General features: G+C 40.3%; 1 long non-coding RNA gene across 2 annotated transcripts in view; it reads right to left on the bottom strand.

The window, feature by feature from the left end:
- The window catches only part of LOC308558229, a 47,912-nt gene that overhangs the window by 11,373 nt on the left and 12,776 nt on the right, over positions 1-23,763 (bottom strand). The window contains exons 2-3 of one of the 2 annotated variants that reach the window (XR_013998969.1): positions 7,954-8,095; positions 4,742-4,859 (exon numbers count right to left, since the gene is read on the bottom strand). This is a non-coding gene — a long non-coding RNA (uncharacterized lncRNA). The remainder of the gene's footprint in view (positions 1-4,741; positions 4,860-7,953; positions 8,096-23,763) is intronic. The other variant, XR_013998970.1, reaches the window with a different exon arrangement.

The raw sequence follows: 23,763 nt of genomic DNA, 5'->3' as shown, positions 1-23,763 counted from the left end.
TGCAATAAAGATGGTCAAAGAATGTTTGTTTTATCTTCTCTAATATTTCTACCGTTTATAGCAGGAGGGTTTCCAAAATACCTGGTCAGCTTCATTTCCAGGAGCGCTCCATACTCTATCATTTATCATCATCAGGTATGGGTTCAGAAGTCATCCCGAAGGTGAGCAAGTGCTGAAACCAGGTAAGCAGTCAAAGCAGGGGATACCCAAAAGGTGAGGGAAGCACAAGCAGGCAACACAAGAGCCAGGCTAGGGCTGGCTAGAGAGAAAGGCAATCAGTGGGGAAGGAAATAAAGGCAGGAGCTTATTTCATAATGATGAGACCAATCTGAACTTAACAAATTAGTTCTGAAGGATGACTGGCCTACTGAAGAACACAATGCTTACCTTTACTGGTGCTTCCATCAATTAAAGAGAATAATTTAGGAATATAGTACTATCCCTTGTGCATATAACTCACCAAAAAAAATCCATGACGAGCATATAGATTCAAAGTGAAATCAAACTCAAGTAAGAAATATGACATAGGAAACCCCATGGACAGGAAATGAGATGAAGTAGATAGTCCATTACTAGAAACAAATTATCAGTTGTGCTATGCTACTGAGAAATCATAAGATTCAGAGCACAAGCCAAATCTTGTCACATTCTGTACCACAGAGTTGTTTTCCACAGGAATTTGGTTATACAGATCAAGGAATAAGTGGACCATCACCAAAGGCCTGGAAATGCTTATTTTGATTCCATTACTACTGAATGTAGCCAGACCTAATGTTTCAAGTTTTTAAAAATTTCCTTTCATAACCATATGTGGGAGATAGTTAAAAATTAGCAAAATGATGATCAAATAAGCTAGATAAGGACCCACTCACACCACTCACTACCCCTTAGCAGTTCCAGATGCACATCTCTACAGATTTTCATGTACTAAGAATGTCCTCTATATGAAATTGCTAAAAGAATTCAAAATTGAGATAGGATTGACATGAAATGGGGTTCATTAGGGAAGGGGCCTGGATCCCTGTGGGATCCAGATCCCTGCTTCCAACAGGTGTTGTTACAATAACACTAACAAGGAATGAAAATTCAGTTAATTCATAGTACTGATGAGTAATTGTACAAATAAAACATTAGAAAATGAACTGTAGAATTTAAATCTCCACTGTGTTTCTATCTGATCAGTGGAGTAAACCCTTCTTCCCAGAAAACAGTGCTACTTCAAATGAAGAGTAGACATTGGGTAGCAGGAAAAAGGATAGTGACCCAAATCGGCCCTGAAACCACATTTCAATTAAGTGCTATAATCATAGCTGGAGATAATGAACATGAGACTTGGGGTTCAGGCAATGATTTATATCACCCAGGTTCTCAGAAGGCAGTCAATCTATCAAAAGCTTAGCTTTTTGAAGAAACAAATCAATTCTATTTCCTTCCAGTTCTTATACTACAATATCCAGGTCTTAAAATAGCATTTGTATACCTAAATTTTAGAGATATTCAGCATGGCCATGGACTAAACAAGTGAGAAAAATCAACTGGAGTTAGTGCTGAAAGACGTTGTAGTGCCAACAAGCATAAACTGAAACTGAGTACTTAGTAATGAATGCATACTGTTGTTTTAATCAATGTAGTAAAAACATAACTCTCTCCAGAAAGAATTTAAAGCACTTTATAAAAAGTGCATACAGGCCTGGCCAGGTGGCTCAGATGTTGGAGCGTTGTCCTATATACCAAAAAGGTTGTGGGTTCCATTCCCAGCCAGGGCTCATGCTGTGGGTTCGATCCCTGGTAGGCAACCAATCGATGTTTCTCTCTCTCTCTCTCTTTCCCTTCCTCTCTCTAAAATCAATAAGCATATCCTCAGGTGAGGATTAAAAAATTTAAAAAGTGCATACAAAAATAAAATAACATTATTTACCATCTTATAAAAAGAAAAACAGTTAAGAAAAAGGAGACAGCAAAAATGTTAACACTAAGCACAAAACCTGGGCCTTACATAGGCTTGCAATCAGGGGAAAAGGAGACTCAGAATGTCTTACAGAAATCTTATCAGAAATGAGGAAACTGCCTAGTTATCCAGGAAAGACAGTGTTTTCCCTATTATTAAATTCTGAAAAAATTTCAACACTGCAGCACTAGAGGGCCATCAGATGGTGGAAATGATACTGTCTATGACCATCTCACATGAATGTACAGCAGGACTGACACATTTCCTGCAGCTACCACAAATAAAGTTTAACATTAAGGGCACTTCAGTAAAAGTGACTCTTGAAGGCCTAGGAGTATGGTCCAGCACGAGCTCCGATCAAACAGAGGCGCCTTTCCCCTTCTTCCTAAAGAGCGTGACTCAACTAGACTAGTCAACAAACAAGGCAGGAGCCACATACGCCCTCCGCCCCCGCCTCCCGTTTACCTGTGGAATGCTGTCACCTGTCCCTGCCATTCCTTTGGAGTGACAGAAAGACAACCACCAGGATGGGAAACCAGACCTCACTGGTTCTGTAAATAAGGAAGTTAGGCAGGACTTCAAGTTAGGAGTCCAAAGTCTGAGTTACCTCTCAGATACCAGTAAGATGCATGGAAACAAATGACACTGTTTCTTTCTCCTCCTGCCTTTCAGAATAGCCTTCCCAGAACATTCCCAAGCTGAGACAGCTCTGCCTGGTCCGATGAGATAATCTGTTTCCCTCCCAGTCACTTAAAGCATACGGAGCAGAAGGATTCGAGCTAGCTATTTTTTCCCCTCAGATTTATTATATTTGCTACTGTTTCTTTTCATCTTTTCTTTTTTTAAGAAATAATAATCTTTTTTTTTTAATGTATCTTTATTGATTTCAGAGGGAAGAAAGGAGAGGGAGAGAGAGAGATAGAAACATCAATGATGAGAGAGTCATTGATCGAGCCCACACATCAAGCATGTGCCCTGACCGGGAATCGAACCCCCAATTGCTTGGATCCTAGGTCGACGCTCAACCACTGAGCCACGCCCAGCATGGCACTACTGTTTCTTTTCAAATAAAATATTTTAAAAATAAAAACCAATTATTTATCCATATATCTGTTCATCTATTCATTCACTGAACAAATACTGAGTGCCTTACATCCTAGCCTCTGTGCTAAGCTGTGGAAAATCTACGAATAAAATACATCCTTGACTTTCTAATTTAGGTGACAAATGACAGTGTTTTTCTCTTCCAATTTAAACAGTTAAAATGTGCACTGCATGGTAAAAGTGCACCTTTCAAATACCATTAGAATGTAAGATTGTCTCCTGCCAACCTAAAGATGGCTCAGGGCCTCAAATACAAAATCATATCTTCAATTAATCACTCGACTGTGGCCACCTTCCTAAGGACAGCTGGGCTTTCAGCTCTGTCCCGGTAGCCAGCAGGGACATTGCCAACAACTTTTGTAGCTACAGAGGCACTGAGGAAGCCATTTAAGAGGGAAATCAAATTTTGTAGGGACTCCTCCTCACCATGGTTTCCTCCATTGGCGCAAAGCAGTTTTTAATTTCACTGAAGAATTTCTTTAAGAAACAAATTTTCATAATAAAAATACAATCTACATTCAAACAGCCACTTATTCCAAAAAGCTAAGAAAATAAATTCCTGATGAAGAAAAGATGACTTTAAATAACCAAGGAGGATAAGGTAACAAATGACCAGTGGAAAATATCAAAAATAAAAAAGCAATTCCAAAAAAAAGATACAATGGCATAAAAGCATAGTGCCAGGCACTTGTCATGGCTTCAGTTATTCATTTTATAATACATAAGGTTTCCTTTCTTTAAATGCATTCATATTACATTGAGCTTGCTACCACAAGATTGATGTACTACAGTTCTAATTAAAATTCACACCAAGGCCTACCTCTCAACAACAAACATTCAAGCTGAGAAATAAAAGGAAACGAAAGAGTATGTAAGAAAAATGTGCCATTTTCTCACTGACTAAATGATCAATTTTGACTCCCTAGTTATTGAGACAGTCAAACCCTTACATCTATTGTGATGCATTTCCCGTCCACCCACACGGTAAATGCCTCACATTTAGCCTGGTCATAAAGAAGCATCACCTAATTCCACAGCACCATCTGAAATAACAGTCCTATGGTCTAGGCTAAGGAATGACTTCCTAGGTAGAGACGTACACATGCTAAATTCCAAGCCAAGCAAGTATCAAGTGTTCACAGCTGCCTGCTGCATCTGAGAACCTTTTGGACGAGAATGAATAGGTCTGCTGTATGTCTCAGCAAGATCACAAGGAGACCCACACCATTCTAGGGGCAGGGAAAGAAGACAGGCCACGGATACTGTCCCAGTTATGCTAATGCCAAATGACTGGGCTAGGAGAGGGAAAGTCTCCATTTTTCTTTTTTTAACGTAACTTTCTGAAATTAAACACTAATGAAGTCATTTAAAACTAAGTTTTGTATGATGTAAGCCATGTGTTAAAGACACTCCTCATGGATGCAAACAGGGTATCATATACTTAGGCTGGGAAGTATTTTCTAAACATATTAGTACCAACTCTATTATATTCTTCCCATGGCATTGAGATTGGAGTATAACACAGAAGGGAAAAGAACACATCTTTCTACCACACCTAAGCTAAATCATGTTTATATATAACTTAACATTATCTTTAAGAAGTTTCAACTAGCCCTAGCTGGTTTGGGTCAGGAGCGTCAGCCCTCCCACTGGAGGGTCCCGGGTTCGATTCCGGCGAAGGGCACGTACCTCGGTTGTAGCTTGATCCCCAGCCCTGGTCGGGGCGTGTGCCAGAGGCAACCAATCGATGTGTCTCTTTCTCACGTCGATGTTTTTCTCTCCCCCCTCTCTCTCCCTTCCACTCTCTCTGAAAAGCAATGGAAAAAAATATCTTTGGGTGAGGATTAAAAAATAAATAAAATAAAAATAAAAAGTTTCAACTAGATGGTAGAAAACATATATAAGATTTAAATTCTGAACAATTATGAATTGTTCATCATAAAAAACCATGTCTAGTCTTCTGCCCCTACCCCCAGTCTAAGTAAAAAATTAACCTCACCCACACGACTCCCTAACACAGAGATTGATTTATCTCCTCACTTTTCACCAGTCCTGACATGGTGCCCTCAAGTATTTGTTCAACTAGCTGTTTAAAAAGGGGGGGGGGGGGGGGGAAATCAGCCCTGGCTGGTGTGGCTCGGTTGGTTGGAGTATCATCCTGTGCATTTAAAGGTAGAGGGTTTGATTCCAGGTCAGAGCACATACCTAGGTTGAAGGTTTGATCCAAAGTTAGGGTAAGTACGGGAGGCAACTAATCCATGTTTCTCTCTCACATCGATGTTTTTCTTTTTCTTTCTCTCCCTCTTCCCTCCTTCCTCCCTCTCTAAAAAGAAAGGCGGGAGAGATTAAAATTAAAAATAAATTAATTAAAAATCAGAATCAAATAAATACCTGCTGGCATCTATTAGAAAACAAAATAAAGTAATAAAGCAGGTAAAATGATCAAGAAAAACTCTTACTGTCAAAGCAACTGTTCTTCTAAACCAATGATATAAAATTTTCTCAAATTAAATGAGACAAAAAGTTATCAATGTAAAATCCTAGGAAAGAGCTAAGCATCATATGTCTTTAAAAATTAAGCATTTCAATCCATTCAATCAACAGAAGCATAAACACCATCTTTTAGTTTCAATAATAAAAACATCTTTTGAAAAGTGCTGGATCATTTCACATTTAATGAAGGCCAAAAAACCCCAGTGTTTTATTCTACATTTCCCCTCTAAACCCTCCAAAATATACTGTACCAAACCCACTGAAGGAAAAGGTCAGGTCCTGGACTTGGTCATTTCTTTATGAAGCTGCAGTGTCAATACAGCTCACTGTCCTATACATGAAGACTGGATACCTTATAGAGTCTCAAAGGAGCTGTGCTGCAAAAACAGACCCTACCCTTCCAATATTTCATCTAAAGCAAATACAGCGCAGTCCACCTGACTGAAAATCAACAGGTTTAAGATCCCTTGAAGTTCTCTCTCTCCATTCCTGGGATGAAAAATTTAGCATGAGAGATAGGGAGCCCACACCTGCCTCTGCCTCTGCCTCTGCCTCTTGCTGAGAAGGACCACCACAAACTAGGGCTCCAGGATCAAAGGGAGTGGGGAACTCCAGGAAGTAGGGGGCAGAGCTGAAAGGATGGTCTCTGAGTGAAGAAAGCAAAGTTTGAGATGGCCCAGAAAGACCAGAGATTACTGTTGCTAGAAAAAGAAAAGAAGGGACCTTTCTGGTAACCACACACCTGGGACTGTTGCAGGAAGCTGTGGGTAGTTTCTAAATATCTACTTGCTGAAGCGAACTCTCCACAGCCTGAGAATCATCCAAGGTATCCTAGTATCAGATCTGTATTCAAAATGCAGAGCAACAGCTTCCACACAAAAGCCAAAAGTTATTCACCAGCCCATCAGAAAGTCACCAAGCCTAGTGTGACACCAGAACAAGATCCTACACTGAGCTCTCTCACAGCTGGAAAAGCAACAGAGAACAGGTAGGAGGAGTTGTATTGCCTCCAATCCTTGCTCCTGGTGGTCCTAGTGCAAACTTCCCTGATTAATCCACACACTATACAGTTAATGTCTGTTAATAGCCGTGACTAAATAATTCTAAAGAGGTAATGTCATAAGCATTATCACTGCTACACAGGCTAGTCCATAAAAGTCATTTTAACCCACAATGTACTTGGGCTCCAATCCCAACAGATTTTTCCCCAATACCCTTCAGTGTCTAAGAACAAATCTCATTTCCCTGACCTCCCTGACTGCAGGTTATTCTAGGTGACATTCAGGACCAAGAAAAGCCAGGTAAAAGAATTATCTGTAGATTCTAATAACTTAGGCCCTCTCTATTTGCTAAGAGAAACACCTCAGTACTTTTGCAGAGAAAGTGCTGCTTTACACCCATCACTTCCAGTTATTCTAAATTTTAATCCAAAGACTGCTGTGGGAAGGAGATCCTATGGCATGTTTTGCAAGTTGGGCCCATCTATACTGATTTACTGTTACCTGTCTAAATTATGAGCTTAGGACCACAGAACAACTGAAGCAGTCATTAATTAGGGTCATGTTTACCCTCCCATTGTCAACTAAGAACATGTTGTTTTTGTTGCTTTAGAAGAAAGGTCTCCCAAGTTCATTACAGCTGTTACTCCTGCTCGGTGAGAGATATCCAGCTTTAATCTGGAATTTGTGGACGGCTATTCCTACATCTCATAGCAGGGGCCCACCCTCATTCAATACTTTCACAGAATGACAGTTCTTTGGAAGTCAAGAGTCCTAAATAAGCTAATAATTTATTGAACTACAAACAAGATCTTAATTAATGTGCTAACAGTTATTGCCTGTTTATGTAAAATTAGCATAAACTCCATCTTTTTGCTTACTACAGAAATTCTCATGAGGCAAAATTCCTTGAACCCCATGATGAGAATTGGTTACTAAAGGAAGTAAAAAAACTTTCCATTAAAGTAGATGCACATCCAAGGTGGCTCCAGAAGAATCCCTAGGGACAGTGACAGAGCTACAGAGGGAAAGGGCAGGCATCAAGAAAGAGCTAAAGCCTGGCCGGAGTGGCTCAGTTGGTTGAGTGTCACACTGTGCACTGAAAGGTTGCCGGTTTGATTCCCAGTCAGGGCACATAGCTGGGTTGTGAGTTCGATCCTGATCGGGGCAAGTATGGAAGGCAACTGATTGATGTTTCTCTCTCATGTTGATGTCTTTTTGTCTTTCTCTCTCTCTCTATCTGAGCATGTCCTCAGTGAGGATTTTTTTTTAAAAAGAGGGAAAAAAAGAAAGAGCTAAAGAAAGTCCTGACTGAGCTTCCAGATGTCTTCATTTGGTGTTCAACTTGTAAGTAAGCGCCAGGAGAGTGAGTTAGTGAGAGTCGGACTGCGGCCTTAACAGTCAGCTTACCTAACAGCTTTTCACAAGCAGGGACATGTCCCAACACTGTCAGGCGCAGCCCTTCACCGTGGGTGAGCACTCCTTTCCACCATCCACAAAAACGCCAGCATCACCATGGTTTCAGCAGCAGTGGTCTCACAAGGTCCAAGTTCTGTGGTGCATGAGGAAAAAGGCTTTAAGCTGAAGAGTGAAGTAACCGAAATTGTAGATGTAAATATCCCAGGACTCTTGTAGTCTTTGTTCCAGAAGTGGCAGAACTATATAAGCATTCCACAGCTTAGTGGTAGGCTGTGTTCCAGTCTACATAAGATTCAGCTCTTCTGGAACACAAAACACATTTTCCAACTGGAAAACGTTAGGTTTCTAATGCAGCCTAAAATTGAACCTGTATTTATTTCTTTCAACAAATACTTACTGAGCTCTAGCCTGCATGGAGTTTACATTCTAATGGGGGGGGGAGACAACAGCAAAAGGGAAGAAATAAATAATAATGTTACTGCCATTGGTGATTAGTGCTGTGTGGAGAAAAAAGAACCCTACAAGGGGTGATGAGGGAAGGTCCGCTGAGAAGGGACTGCAGTGGAGACCAAAGAAGTGATAGCGGGGGTGGGATGCTTCCCAATGAGGGGTGGCTGTGCCAGGGTTAAGAGGCAGGAAAGACTTTAGTGTGGTAGAGTGGAAAACAAGGGCATAAGATAAGGGTTCGGGGGGGCTTGTACACCACAAAAGGGAGCTTATATCTAATTCTGAGTGCAGTGGGAAGCCACTGAATAGTTTTAAGCAGTGGACTGAAATGTTCTGGTTTTCATTTCGGGACCAGTATTGCTGCGATGGAGAAGAGATGGAAGGGGGTGAAGTGAAAACAGAAAAAACAGGTAGAAGGCTGTTGCAGTGATCTAGGGCGAGCCAATGGTGGTCTGAACTAAGATGCTCACTAGGCAGAGGGAGGACAGAGCAGCCTGGGGGTATGTCTTGGAGTTAAAATCAGAACTTCTGATTGAATGTGGGAGAGGAAATATAGGAACTGCCTCCTTGTTTGTAAAATAGGGATAAACACAGTAAAATGCAGTACTGGCACAATGCACATGCTCAGTCTCTGGGGGACTGTGTGTGTTCCCAACTCCACCCGCCACTTACTGGCCAAGGGACCTTGAGTGCTGCGGGGAGTAAGTGAATCTCTCAGTGTTTCTGTTGCTGACATTATATGTCAACCAGGGATAGTAACAGTATCTACCTCATGGATTTGTTGTGAGAATTCAATGAGTTAGTATTTATAACATGCTTAAAACAGTGCCTGGTATGTACTAGGAGCTATGTAATCTATTCTTATTACTATTACTACTATCGTCATCTATCTCATAGATGGTACTATTGATTGAGTTAATTCATGCAATGCCTTTAAGGAAGTGTCTGGGACATAATAAACTCTCAACAAATGTCAGCTCTTACTGTTATCATCATGAATGACTGCCAGCTCGTGCTGGCAATAACTGAGGTGCAGAACAGGACAGACGAGGGGACTATGGATGGGGCCTATGGAAGCAGTTCCACTTGAAATGTTAAGTTTGCACTATCTGTAAGACATTCAAATGTCAAGGTCAAGTAAGAAGCTGGACACATGAATTTGAACCTCAGAGGAGAAGTCTGGACTAGAGGTAGTAACTTAAGAGTCACCACATAAAGATGAGTTAACTACAGAAAATGGCAAGTCAGTGAGAGAGGATGGACATGCAGAAGAGGGTCTGGTGGTGAGCCCCGTGGAACCTCAACATTCCCGGTCAGGCCAACGTAGGGAGCAGGTAGAGGAAACTGAGAAAGGACAGTCAGGAAGAAAAAAGCCCACAGGGAGTGAAGTCCTCATAGCAGACGGAGAGGGTCTGCTGAGAGGTCAAAATGTATGGAGACCTTGGATGTGGCTCCATGGAGGTTATTGGTGATGCTGATGAGTGCATTTTTAGCATCTTACATATTCATTTCAACTCTACCTAATTTTCATTTACAACACTGTCCGTAAAAGAAAATGCATTCCAAGGGCAATGTGCAGTGGGGAAAACTCTGACCTTGGAGTCAAGAGACCAAACTTCAAGCTCCAGTGAGGTCTTGGGTAAGCCCCTCAGCAAGGGGACAGGTAAAATGACAAAGCTTGACTAGATTCCCAAACAGGTCCTGAGTTCCCTACGTGTTTAAAACCCATTAATCAAAGTCCATAGCTATTTTTCAATATTTAAAACATGTACTGATCGGTTTTCAGCCTGCTGGCTAAGATGAAGTGTAAAACATGTACTGAGAACTATGCAACTACCTAAGATAAAGTTACACAGACTATCACATTTCTTTGTTCTTGGCTGAACTTATAACTAGGTGTGGTAACACTTGTAAACTTGGGAAGCAGTTAAGAAGGGAGACTCTGGATTTGAATGCCTGACTTCAAAAATCCTGGCTGGGTCACTTGCTCCTCACTATGTGACTAGAGATATGCTATTAACCACTCAAGGTCTCAGTTTCCCCATCTGTAAAACTAGGAGTATGATAGTACCTATCTCACAGAGCAGTTGAAGGTTTTAAATGAGTTAATCCTTGTAAGGTTTTAGCAGGAGCTCCCTGTGGGCTTTCTTCCTCCCTCTTAACTGTTCTTTCTCAGTCTCCTCTGGGCAGCATGGCCTAACCGGGAATGTTGGGGTTCCTTGGAGCTCACGACCAGATCCTCTCCTCCATCTCCATCCTCTCCCTCACTGAGCTCAACAGGAAGCATATAATTAAGTACAACTGGCCCTTGAACAACATGGGTTTCAACTGCGCAGGTCCACTTATGCATAGATTTCCTCCAATAACTAAATATATAGTCAGCCCTCCATATCTGTGGGTTTTGCATCCGAGGAGTCAACCCATCACAGATAGAAAAAAAAAACCACACTGTTTTCAATCCACGGTTGGTTGAATCCGTGCATATGAAGGGATAACTGTAAAGTTTTGAGGAGTGAAAAGTTATACAGATTTTCAACTGTTGTGGGGGGCAGGGTTGGCACCCCTAGTCACTTCTTGTTCAAGGGTCAACTACACAGAACAAACAGGAGCTATTAATACCATTACCTTATAATGAACAAAACTTCTTAGCCATTAATAAGATCACAGTAATTTCTGAGGCAAAAAGGAACAATAATAAAGAGAAGACTATGATGCTGAAAATGTTGGTGACCACTGGTAACTCCTAACTCAAAATTTCTTCTTCTGGATGCCTGAAACACACCTACCATCCAAACATGATGGCATAATGAGTTTCAAGATGGCACATGAAACTCATTAAAATCTAGAGGATAAGGCTTTGCTCCCCTCCTACACTGTGTAACCTCTCTGAGGGCAGCATCCACATGATTTAGTGACACCCTATCAGCAATTGTTGAACTAATCCCTTGGTACTTAACCCCCTTACTCCTAAATTCCACTCCTAAATTTATAATTTAGAAATTAAAGATTCTAAATTATTTTCTGCAAATACTTCTGAAGTCTTTTGAAGTCTCCAATGTACAAAAAATCCTTTGAATGACATACCTAACCCCAGCCCCACCCTCTGCACACATCCTTTGTCTCACCTGAAGCACAAATGGACAGGTTTTCAGATGTAGCCTTCCAGTAAGTTTTGCCCAGCACAGATTCACTCTCACTTGTTTCTAACTTTAAAATCCAACTTTTCAGAACCTTTTTTTTTTTAAACTTTGGGAGGACAGTTATACATGAATCAGAGGTACCCTTCTGAAATTTCTAAAGGGAGAAAAAAACCTCTGAGCTCCAAGAGACAAATTATATGTGATTTTTATGTGAGTTAAGACATTTCTCTGCCCTTCCTCCTTTTTTTTTTTTTTAAATTCTCACCTGAGGATATTTTTTCCATTGATTTTCAGACGGAGAAAGAGAGGAGGAGAGGGCGTGGAGGCAGAGGGGGAGGGGGAAGGGGAGTGACATCGATGTGAGAGATATATCTACTTGTTGCCTCCCGCACACGCCCTTACCGGGGCCAGGGATCAAATAGGCAATCGAGGTACGTGCTCTTGGCCCGAATCGAACCTGGAACCCTTCAGTCCACAGGCCAACGCTCTAACCACTGAGCAAAACTGGCTAGGGCTGCCCTTCCTCCTCTTAAGTGACATAATCCTGAGGAAGCTGAACCTAAATAACTACTCTCCTTACTAGGATTCAAATACTTTAATACCACATGAAAAGCAACAATTAATAACAAAATAGGAAAGAGCAGAGACTATCAAAAAACTGCTTGTATTAAATAAACCAATTATGTTTACAATCTGATGGTCTATGTAAACTCTGAGACAAAAGTGAAGGCAGCCTCAACAGTTGCCACACTTAAGCTCAATGGAGGCTGGGGTAAATTAGTTCTAATTCAGACACTTCATTAGTGAAGCATCCAGACTTTCAGGAAGAAATTTGCAAAGTTTAGGAAGGCTTTAAAAAAAACAAGCATCAAATCATAGATGATGTGTGTTAATTTTAGCTGTGAGAGTCCAAAGTGAATTGTGAAATGAGGAAAGCAGCCAAGGGGACACTCAAGCAAGAAATGTTCACTGAGTGCGCAGCACAGGCACAGACAAGGGCTGGAGGCTAGCATGCAAAGTCCAGTGAGGTCCTGTACCTGCCCAGAGGAGCTCCCTGCAGAGTGGAAGAAGAGCGGGAAATAGATATACTTCAATGCTACCAGATAAATGCTGTAACCATTGACCAGCAAAGTGCTCTGGGGCAGAGCTGAGAGAATCTTGATTGGGTCACTGATTCCTGGCAACACAAAGCCAGTGTAGGATCTTAAGAAGACAGTGCAATAGCAAAGCAAAAAAAGAGAGCTCAAACTTGGGCCAAAGAAAGGGGAATTTACTGGTGTGAACTATACTGAAAAAAATATCCAAATAATGACAGGGAAGCAACCCAAGTATCCATCAACAGATGAAGGGATAAGCAAAATGTGGTATATCCATACAATGGAATATTATTCAGCCTTAAAAAGTATGGACAAAGAGGGGTTCTATAATGTATCTACCCAAAAGCAACCTCACAGGGTGATTTGATCATATACTCTTACCTGGGCAGGTCATGGTGGGTAGTCATACCTGAGGCCTATAACTTCCCTAGTAAATGGTTACCTTTGCCTTAAGCAAATCTTGTCCATTGTTTTTGTGCATCTAGGTTAACACATCTTTGAAATGCCTTTTTTTTCAGCCCCCTGGGAAACAGAAATATGACCACCCTCAAGAGAACATATGATCTTGTTAACTATCCTGAAACCCAATCCCCGCCTTGCTTTTTCCTGCCGGCATGTAACCTTCCTTAATTCCCTCCTTAATGCTAAATATATAAAAGAAGCCGCAGACTGTCATTCTGGGAAGCATTTTTCTCAGTATGTTGAGATCTTGCTTTCAGGTGCGTCCTCTGTTTGGCTCAAATAAACTCTTACCAAAAATTTTCTACAGATACGGATGTTCTTACATCAACAAAAGGAAGGACATTCTGACACATGCTACAACATGGATGAACCTTGAGGACACTGTGCTAAGTGAAATAAGCCAGTCATGAAAAGACAAATACCGTATGATTCCACTTATGAGATACTCTTAGTCAAAAATCAGAGAGACAGAAATTGTAACAATGGTTGACAGGAGCTTGAGGGGTGGGGTGTACTGTTTAACGGGTATAGACTTCAGTTTTATAAAATAAAATAATGTTTCAAAATCCCAATAATAAAGACTTTATAATAATCTAGGACAAAGTTAAATCAGCGTTCTACAAAAATAATAAAAGATTCAGAAATGGGTGGCAATTTCAAGGAGGAATAAGTGAAATTATACTGCCTAAGTAAGGAAAAAGTCTTAATGCTACAGATTAGAATTTACATATTCAACAGATATGAATGTTCTGTATTTGGCACTTGCTATCTAACTTCATAATAATTAGCCTGTTCAAAAACCCATATTATTTTTTCTACATCTATCTATCTACACAAACAAACTGGCAATAGAATGGGCGTTAGGAAAGCACAATAAAGGGAACAAACCCTTCAAAAGACCATGATGGCAGTCCAGTGGCAGCAGCAGTAACCTTTACAGCTCCAGAGTCAGACTGCAAGGGTGTGTAGCCTGGGTCGCACTCCCAAATGGGGGTGACCTTTCTGTGCCTCGGTTTCCTATAAAGTAGGATTGTTGGGAAGACTACATAAATATATACAAACTTTCTTAATTACCTGGCTGCCACATAGTAATAATTGCTCAATAAATGTTAGACATTGCTAACATTGCTGTTGTAATTTTATTTATATTCTACCCATTAAGAAATTTTAAAAACCTGGAATAAAATAAATTATTAAAAAGATGTGTAAAAACAATGATCTGACTTCAATTTGAAAATTAAAATGGGAGAAAAAAAGGTAAAACTTTATCTCTGATTAAAATGAAAGTCTACCAAAAGCCTCATTAATTCTTTCAGAATGACCTTAGTATGTTAATGAGCCACAGGGGAGAAAAGAGGTGGAGCAAGAACTAATAATTTCTGATTACTAACAGCCCACTTCGAATCTTACTCCACATTCACAGCCTCTCTGAGAAATAGTAAAATTCTCATTTTACAAATGATTAAACCAAGGCTCAAAGAGTTTCAGTTAAGCTTATCAAAAATTACCAGGCTATTAGTAATAGAGTTAATATTTGGTATCTGACTCCAAGGCCCATACATTTTTCCACTAAAAACTGTGTTGCCAAGATTAACAGTAACTGTGTTAACAGGATTAAAGATATAAGAGCCTGGCTGGCGTGGCTCAGTGGTTGAGCATCGACCTAGGACCCAGGAGATCGTAGTTTGATTCCCAGTCAGGGCACATGCTCAGGTTGCAGGCTCAATCCCCAGTAGGGGGCGTGCAGAAGGCAGCCAATCAATGACTCTCATCACTGATGTTTCTATCTCTCTCTCTCTCTTCCTCTCTCTGAAATCAATAAAGATGTGGTTTTTTTAAAAAAACAATATATGAATCTAGGCCATCTCTGTTCTCGTGGACTCCAGAATTTCTGAAGGAAATAACAAATGACCAAACCCAAATTTAATGTTAAAATGACAGAACCACCAATAAGAAGAGCCTTCCTAATACTCCAATATTATGGTCACTCAACACTGGAGTGTGATGAGCACACTCCAATTCTAGTCCACCTTTCCAGAAAGCCATTTGGCAATATGCAGAAAGTAATTAAAACCAACACTGCTAAAGGCAGTTTGGCTAAGGTGAGAATTAATCAAAGATGTCCACCAATATGTTATTCAATATCACTCTAGAAATTCCAGGAAGTGTATTATGACAGGGGGAAAAAAGTCGCATACAAGGAAAGAGACCAAAATCATTACTTATATTAATTTTTTTAACATTTTTTTTTTCTTTTTTAATCCTCACCAGAGGGCATGCTTAGAAAGAGGAAGGGAAAGAGACAGAGAGAGAAACAGCGATGTGAGAGACGCACCCCAACTGGGGATGGAAGCCGCAACCTGGGTATGTGTCCTGACCGGGAATCAAACCTGCAACCTTTTGGTGTACAGGACGATGTTCAACCACTGAGCCACTCCAACCAGGCTGTTTATATTTACAAATAATACAATTTTCCATCTGGAAAACCCAACAGAACTGAATGAAATTAGTACTATTAAGAGAGTTTAGTAAAATGGGAAAACATAATACACAGAATAAATTCAAGATGATGAATGAGCCCTATGTGTTTACTACTCTCTCTCCCAAATTCCCATTAAAATGATCAAACAAATATAAAGTAAAAAGACAACCTGCAGAAAACAAAGATAAGTAATGTGCCCTTGAGGAACTTCTAAAAGACATGGAGCAGATGGGGTCAGATTGATAGAAGAGTACCAAAGAGCTTTAATTCAGCCAGGCAAAGGCAAGCACACCACCTCAACTAAAGGGCTTTAGGCTATGACTGTCCACACTGGGCCAGTGAGGAAAATGGGAGTTTAATCTGATGGGTCCTCTCATGCGCATCCATGGGCAGCAAAGCAACACTCCAGTTAATGTTGGACTGCCACAGCAACAAGCTGACTGGCCAAGGAGTGAAATTCCCTAATGATCTTCAAGGCTTACTATTAATGGCCACAAATCGTACCCAGAGGCCTAACATACCAGCCGCAGAAAGGAGGGAGGGCAGGACATCAAACTGAGGAACCCTCTTCTGGAACCCTCTTAGAGCCTCCCCTTCCCTCTAACAACTGTCTAACAAGCATGTGAAGTCTGCCTTTGATTACCCTGTATGAACCCAGGCCAACTTCTCCTATCACCTAGTTGTTTAGGTTTTCTAACTGTCTGACATGTTGCCATGCCAACCTGGATGTAAGATCTTTGAGGGCAAGAGCCACACCTTTTACACTAGCTCTGTATTCACAGACATGCCAGTGAATGACACCAATGAAAACAGAGCAGAGGTAACATTTCTTCCCCAGCATGACCACTAGGTTTTATGAAAATTATAGTTTTGGCATTAAACATGTTTCATTCTAGAAGATTTATATAATCTGTCATTTTTTAATATATATATTTCATTGATATTAGGAAGAGAGGAAGGGAGAGGGAGAGAGAGAGACATCGATGTGAGAGCAAAACATTAATCAGCTGCCTCTTGCATGCTCCCCGCCAGGGATCAATCCCAAAACTCAGGCATGTGCCCTGACCAGGAGTCGAACTGGCAACATTTTGGTGCATGGGAGGATGCCCAATCAACTGAGCCACACTGACCAGGGATGTATAATCTGCTAATCAGCCCACAGACTCTTCTTCAATACTATTTTGAGATCAGTTCTTCAACTACTGGAATGTCAATCATTTCTGACAGTATAAACCATTGCATTATGCTCTCATTGAAGCAGCACTCTGCTGAGATAAGAATTCTTTAATGGCCCTTCCTCACTAAACTATGGCAATCTATTTATTTTTTAAGGCATTTTATTACACACACCTAAATTCTCTTCAACCAAAAGTTCAACCTAAACTCTCACACAGTAAATAGCAAACAAAACTGAACATTAGCATTTGTATACTCCATTAAAAATAAGGATAAAAAAGTAGTATGATATCTATTACATCTTTATTTCAATAGCCCCAAATTAGAAGCAACCCAAATACCCAATACTAATCAAATACTGAAGTATATTATGATTTAACTGCTTCGTGGAATATTATACAGTCTTCAAAAATATATAATCACCCAAGTGTACATCAACAGATAAATGGATAGAATGTGGTATATAAATAGAATGGAATATTATTCAGAAAGGAAACAAAATTCTGATGTGCTACAACATAGATGAACTTGAAGAAATCATGCTAAATGAAATAAGCCAGGCACCAAAGGGCAAATACTATGTGATTTCACTTATATGAGGTCCCTAAAGTAGTCAAATTCAGAGATACCAAGTAGAAGTGCCAGGAGCCGGGTTGCAGGGGAAGGAAAGGGCAGAAATAGGAAATTATTATTTAACAGGTACAGAGTTCCAATTGGGAAAACAAAAAAAGTTCTGGAAATGGATGGTGGTGGTGTTTGCACAACAATGTGAACGTTGTTAATGTCACTGAACTGTACATTTTAAAATAGTTAAAATCATAAACATTATGTTATATATATTTTACCACAATAAAGTAGTATAATTATGAAGACTATATAAAAACATAAAAAATGCATATACCTTGTTAAATTTTAAAAAAGCATACAAAGGTGTTTGTAGTCTTAATTATAACTATGAGAAAATAATTCAAAAGAATGTTTTACTTAAGAGTTCTAATAATGGTGGAGGCCACAGGTGACTGTCCTCCATTTTACAAATGAACTGTAATATTTTGCTGCTTTTTATGATTAAATTTATAAGCACATCAAAAACTGATACACTAAGTATAACAAAAGAGCAAAGCTAAGGTAACCACAAAGCTCCCTCACTTGTTACTCCATTCTCCATTCATATAATCCTAAATTTGGGTCCTAGTCCTAACTGAAAAACTGGTGAGGAGCTCTTGATGCCCAGAGGATTTAACTTTAATCAAATAGTTTTCCTCTTATCTTCATTTTCAAAGTGTAATTAGAAACTCATTTGAGCCAAAATTTTCTATCCACCTAAGAAGTTAGTCATTGTTTTTAAGTGACCTCAACTCTTTTGTGGGAGAGACTGGGCTCTAAATAACTAAATAGTTATTGTCAAATAAGATTTCTTTTAAAAAGAATGGGCAGGGAAAGTGAAATGGAGAAAGGAGCTGATCAGGAATCAGAAGCTGGGCTCTGATCTGCCTGCTAGGTAATGGCTGGGAGACTTTGAGTGGTGCACAGCTTCTCCCAAACTCAGTTTTCCATCAGTAAATGGATGACTATTTGCTCCACCCTTTATCACATTTATCAACAAATAAAGGTCAAAGGTGATATTTATAAAAATGCTCTGAAGAACGTAACATGTTTTATAAACTAAAGGTGGTGTCCTATCAAATTTACAATATTTGATTTTTTTGTGTTGTCATAAGGCACCACATAAAATCAACCCTCTCATATATAATCTTTCTTCTGTTTTTACATTATAACTTCTAACGTAATTTTGAAGGCACTGAGTTTTCCCAGTCCTCGGAGTTCTCTGGCTCTGCATTTTGAATGAGAGAGGTATGGTTCAAGACAGTCTATTAAGATATAATATTTCTGGGGCACCCCCCACGGTATGTAGAAAGAGGCGCACAGAAGAAGAGAAAGGCCGCATGAGATAAAGGGTTCCCCACAACCTACATGCAGCACTCCCAATTTTCATTCCACAGCAGGGCTCTTTCTGAACTATTTTAGAATACCACTTGGCTTTTATGTCCTTCAAAGCAGTAAACGCTTCCTACTCCTTTGAAGGTAGGAAATTTAGCAGCGTGAGGGGCATCTGAGAGAGCCTTCCAGAAGTGTCTTTCATTGTAGCAATGTTTATTCAGGTGCTAATCTGAATCCCCCTCAGCTTCAGTAATAAGTCATACTTCCACACAATCCACGTGTTCTAAGGAGGGAAAACTGTTTGGGTTTTAATGGTAAATACATAAGAAGTCAAATGCGTAATAAACTACCTTTATGACAAATGTGCAAATAAAGTAGACGCTACACATTTGAAAAGATGACAAACCAACATATCCGTTAATTCCCAAATTCCCAAATGGCATTAATTCCCAGAATTATCAGACCACTCTTTCTTCACCTTGCAATCACTAGGTGATACTTTCAAATCTCCTCGGATTACTGTATATAGGTTCACAATTCACACAGGGTTTTCAATCCCAATTTCATTTCAATTCACAGAGGGTTCTCAAATTCAAACAGGGGATCTATGTGTGTAACCACACAACTAAAAGAGGAACAGCTACTCTTCGCCTCAGAAACCAGTGGAGGGTATGATCTGCCAATGAACCAGTGACCCTGACAAGATACTGACAGCAAAGAAGGAAATCCACTGGCACTCTTTGATCGAAGTGAATGAATGGGATACAGGAAGATTCAAATTTACAAAGTCCAATTAGATTTTAGAAAAACATTATAAAAGGATTCCTTCTAATAACAGGAATCCCATGCACTTAAAATATAATTTAAAATATATTTTTATACTTGGGTTTTCAGGAATATATCTCCCATATCAAGTCATTGTGCTTAATTAATTAAACTTTGGCCACAATTTCTCTGAGTTCAAACAATGCTGATATGAAAATAGGCTATAATTATTTTTACTAAAAAAGAAATTTAATTTTTAAAAAAATTCCACAATTTGTTTAGCAGCTTCATCTCTTCAGCTTGCTTGGTAGTGATGGTGGTAGTGCTGTGTTTTAGTTTAGTGTTTGGCTTTATTGTTTTGCTTTGGTTTCGTTTCTAAGGCAAAGCTTAGTTGCTTTCACAGCCTGGGTCCTTTCACGATTGCTTACCATTAGGGGTGTCCCTTACACTTTTGTAAACTTGTAGCACAGTGTCCTACCTGCTCCCATCCTCCCCATACTTAAAACGGGAGTCACCATTTTCTAGAACCACTCATCAGTTCTTCCCAGAATTCCAGAATTTTCTAGAACACAGAGAAAATAGTCTTTCTCAAAACAGTTGGGTTGTAATATTTTTTTTATAAAAGGTATTGGCAGCCACGTCTGCCACATGGACTGAGGAGTTGAGGAGATTGGTCTGTGCTGAAAGAAGCTTAGAGATGGAGAGAGGGGAAGGAAAAAGCTTTCTAGGCCCGTTCACATAGCGTTTTAGTCTCTGGGTCTGACCTGAGGCCGAGCTATTTCCCTGCCCAGATTCCAGTATACAGCCCAGAATCCTCTCAATAAATTCCCTTTTTTTGGTATAAGTGAGTTCAGTTAGCTCTCTTTTAGTTGTCACCAAGAATCTTCTAAGTAACAGAGGGCTCTACAGTCCTTTCTGTTGACTGAAAGAGGCAAGATGGAAACCTACAGGTAGTAGACTGAACTCAGCAGGGGCTGCAAGCCAGTAAGAAGCAAGCGATACCTCAGAACCCACTTTTGTGGCAGGGGCTGAACAGGATAACTCCAACCTCACGCATTCTCACCAGGCCACTGCAGGTCAGCTCCTCTAGTTAACCTACCTGATAACACTAAGTTAAAGGCAAAGTAAGCGGTTATCTGTTCTACGCCCTGACTTTAAAGTATAATACAGACATGACCAAGAAAAGTTTCCAGACACTATCAAAACTCATTGTGCCTGGAAAGCAAAGCTTCCAAAGTCCAAGAGCAGCAAAACAAACCCAGAGAAATGGGGGCACAGCACCTCCACTTCACCTAATCAACTTCCATATGGGAAGAAAACGAATTCAAGTTTATAACTCAAAGGGACACCACAATAGACAGAGCACGCTGACAATTTTTTTATACATTTTGGTACATGAAGAGGAAGCATCCACATCCCTGGATCCAATCAACCGCAGAATGAAAATCCCAGAAAGCTCCAAAAAGCAAAACTTGAATTTGCCATGCACCAAGCACTATACTCAGTCCACACAAATGAAGTGATATGTAGGCATACCCTGTTATAGCCTATATACAAATATAGGTTATATGCAAATACTCCACCATTTTACATAAGGAACCTGAGCATGTGTGGATTTTACTATCTGTGAGGGTCCTGGAACCAATCCCCTGAGGATACCAAGGAACAACTCTACATAAAAACATCTGGCTAAAACACCACCATGATGGTCACACAACAATACGAATATACTTAATGCCACTGAACTTTATATTTTATGAATGATTGAAATGGTAATTTTTTGGTGTATTTTACCACAATTTAAAAACAACAACAAAAAAACCCTGACACATTAAAAGAGTTACAGAGACCGACTAAATCCCCTCAGTGGCAAGCACTGTGCACAATGTGACAGTCATATAAATATGGTGTTCCCTTGCCATAGGCAACTCAGAACTGGGGCTGACTTGGGTGGACACAAAAGAGCTGTGGTTTGGGGGGTTGAGGATTGTTGAACCCAAGCAGCTGTCTTCTGAAATTACTAATAATAAAAACACTCCACACAGTCTATTTCCCCCACCTACCAGTACCCAATCAGCACAGTCTTAACTTTACTAATTCCCAAGTATTTCAACATAAATTCCTCCGAAGTCACTGCTGGTTTCCTATCAGCCACAAACAGATGGCAACCCAGAAGAGTCCTGTTCCCATCATGCCAACTTGGCGGGAGGCTCACCTGCCACCACCTGAAACACGAATCCCTCCCACCTGTACACAGAAGGCTCCCAAACACAACTAAAATCCTGCCCGGATGCCCACTGATCAGCATCCTTAAAAGCATGGGGGGGAAGTCTCATTACAACTCCACTAATTAATAAACATAGAGAGGGACCATATCACATCCTGATATAATTACAGGAACACTGTGCTCCCACTGCAGTTCCACTCTATAGTTCAGGCAGATTCCCTGCCTGACGACACTGGGATGTAATCCAGATTTCTAATATATCCATATGTATGAGAATCAGAGCCCATCATATTATATCAAACGTGGAGAAAAACCTTGGAGATGCTGAAAGTTCAATTTCAGACACATTACTACATCCTGAAAATTTTATTTACAATGAAACCATCCATCCTGTTTTCATAACCCCAACATAGATTTCTTCCCACGATTTTTAACCTAAATGATCATACATTAAGAGAATGACAGACTGTTCACAAATTCATCTAAGTTAGAAAACATGAAAGGTGCGTACACACACACACAATGACAAGGAAAGAATCTAGATTCCAAGTAGAGGTGCTCCTCTGGGCTTTCTGGATGTACCTGCTAATTGCCAGGGCCTTAACCACTGACTGCTTCTTGCCTGCTCAGCAAATTAAACTTGACTCTGGAATACTAAGCCAAGGTTTTCTTTACCAGTTTTCTTTATAGCTCACTGTACTCCTGCCACACCCCAGTACTGAAACCTTTTATGGCTCTGCTCTTGCAATAAAGACCAAAATCCTTGGACACAGGATATAAGTCCCAGCACAAAAAGGGATCTCCCTCACCAAGGGCTCTGCAACTTCCTCAGGGAAGCCATCTCTGACCCTCTGACTACATCAGATTCTACCTTTATACCTAGTACTTCTTCATGGCAAACACCTTGGCCTTGGTTTCTTCACAAAATAAGAAAATGTGTGCTTGACATAATGTGCAAGGTTGCTTTGAAGACCAAACAAAATGGCATACGTGGGAAAAGGTTGAAAACACTATTACCTGCAATGCAAAAAGTTACATGCCTCGGAGAAAAACTCCGGGGGGGGGGAGGGGGCTGACTCCTGTTGTAGGTATATCTACTGTAGAAATTCAATTTCTACTGGCTTACTTGTGACTTAGTTGGAGGCTCTACAATATGATCTACTGATTCTCTCTAACAGTTGGGATGACTATAACAACTCTACAGAAACTGTCTTACAGGTCTGTAGAAAACCAAAGCCAATGTCCTCTTCTCTGTTCCTTCACTGATTGCCCTCTCCTCCTCAGGCATGCACAGCAATCATACTCTACTTTCTATAGTGGGGGGCCCAAGTCACAAAAGATAAAGGAAGTTTAAATGTTTTCAATGAGGAGAGAGATTTGAATGCACAAGTAGAAGCTACTGGGTACCGATAAGAAAGCTCAGCCCAACTCACATAAATGACTATGAGTTGTGAAGCCAGAAGACAGTAAGTGCAGAGGCATCTAAGGCCTCCCTGCTAATGCCACTTTTATCAGGCAGCAGGCGTGAAGCCACCAATAAGGCTTCCAGTTCTACCTAACTTCCTAAGCCTGGCCTCCCCACCTCTTACTTCGGTTCATCTTTCTCCACTTAAGGCAAGGGTAGAGATGGGCAAGCAAGCCACGGGGACTTCCAAACCTATCTAAAGAATAAGACATGGACTTATCCATGTCAACCACATTTTTTCCTCATTAGGTACAACACGCTTCATCTAGGCAATAAAGTTAGAAAACTAGTTCTGGGGGTGAAAGTAATGATACTCTTGGTTTATTTTAATGTGAGTTTCTTCACAGTGAGGGAGCCTCTCTCTCCAAGACTTAACAATCAACAACATATCCTGATGTTCCACTCTGGTCCAGGCAAAAGAAGAATGGGGTAACTGTGAGAGCAAAGACATCGCAGGGAATCACAATGCATGGAAAGTGGAGGCAGCAACTGGCAGTTTGGACAGGTTCTGTGTGGTCCCACACATGGAGAACAGCACCACTGCCAAGATGGACACATCCTAGGCAGATGTGTCTAATAAGACCAATGACCAAGAATAT

The sequence above is a fragment of the Miniopterus schreibersii genome, assembly GCF_964146895.1.
Source record: "Miniopterus schreibersii genome assembly, chromosome: 6".
NCBI lineage: Eukaryota > Metazoa > Chordata > Mammalia > Chiroptera > Miniopteridae > Miniopterus > Miniopterus schreibersii.
This window is presented reverse-complemented; position numbering and strand designations above follow the sequence as displayed.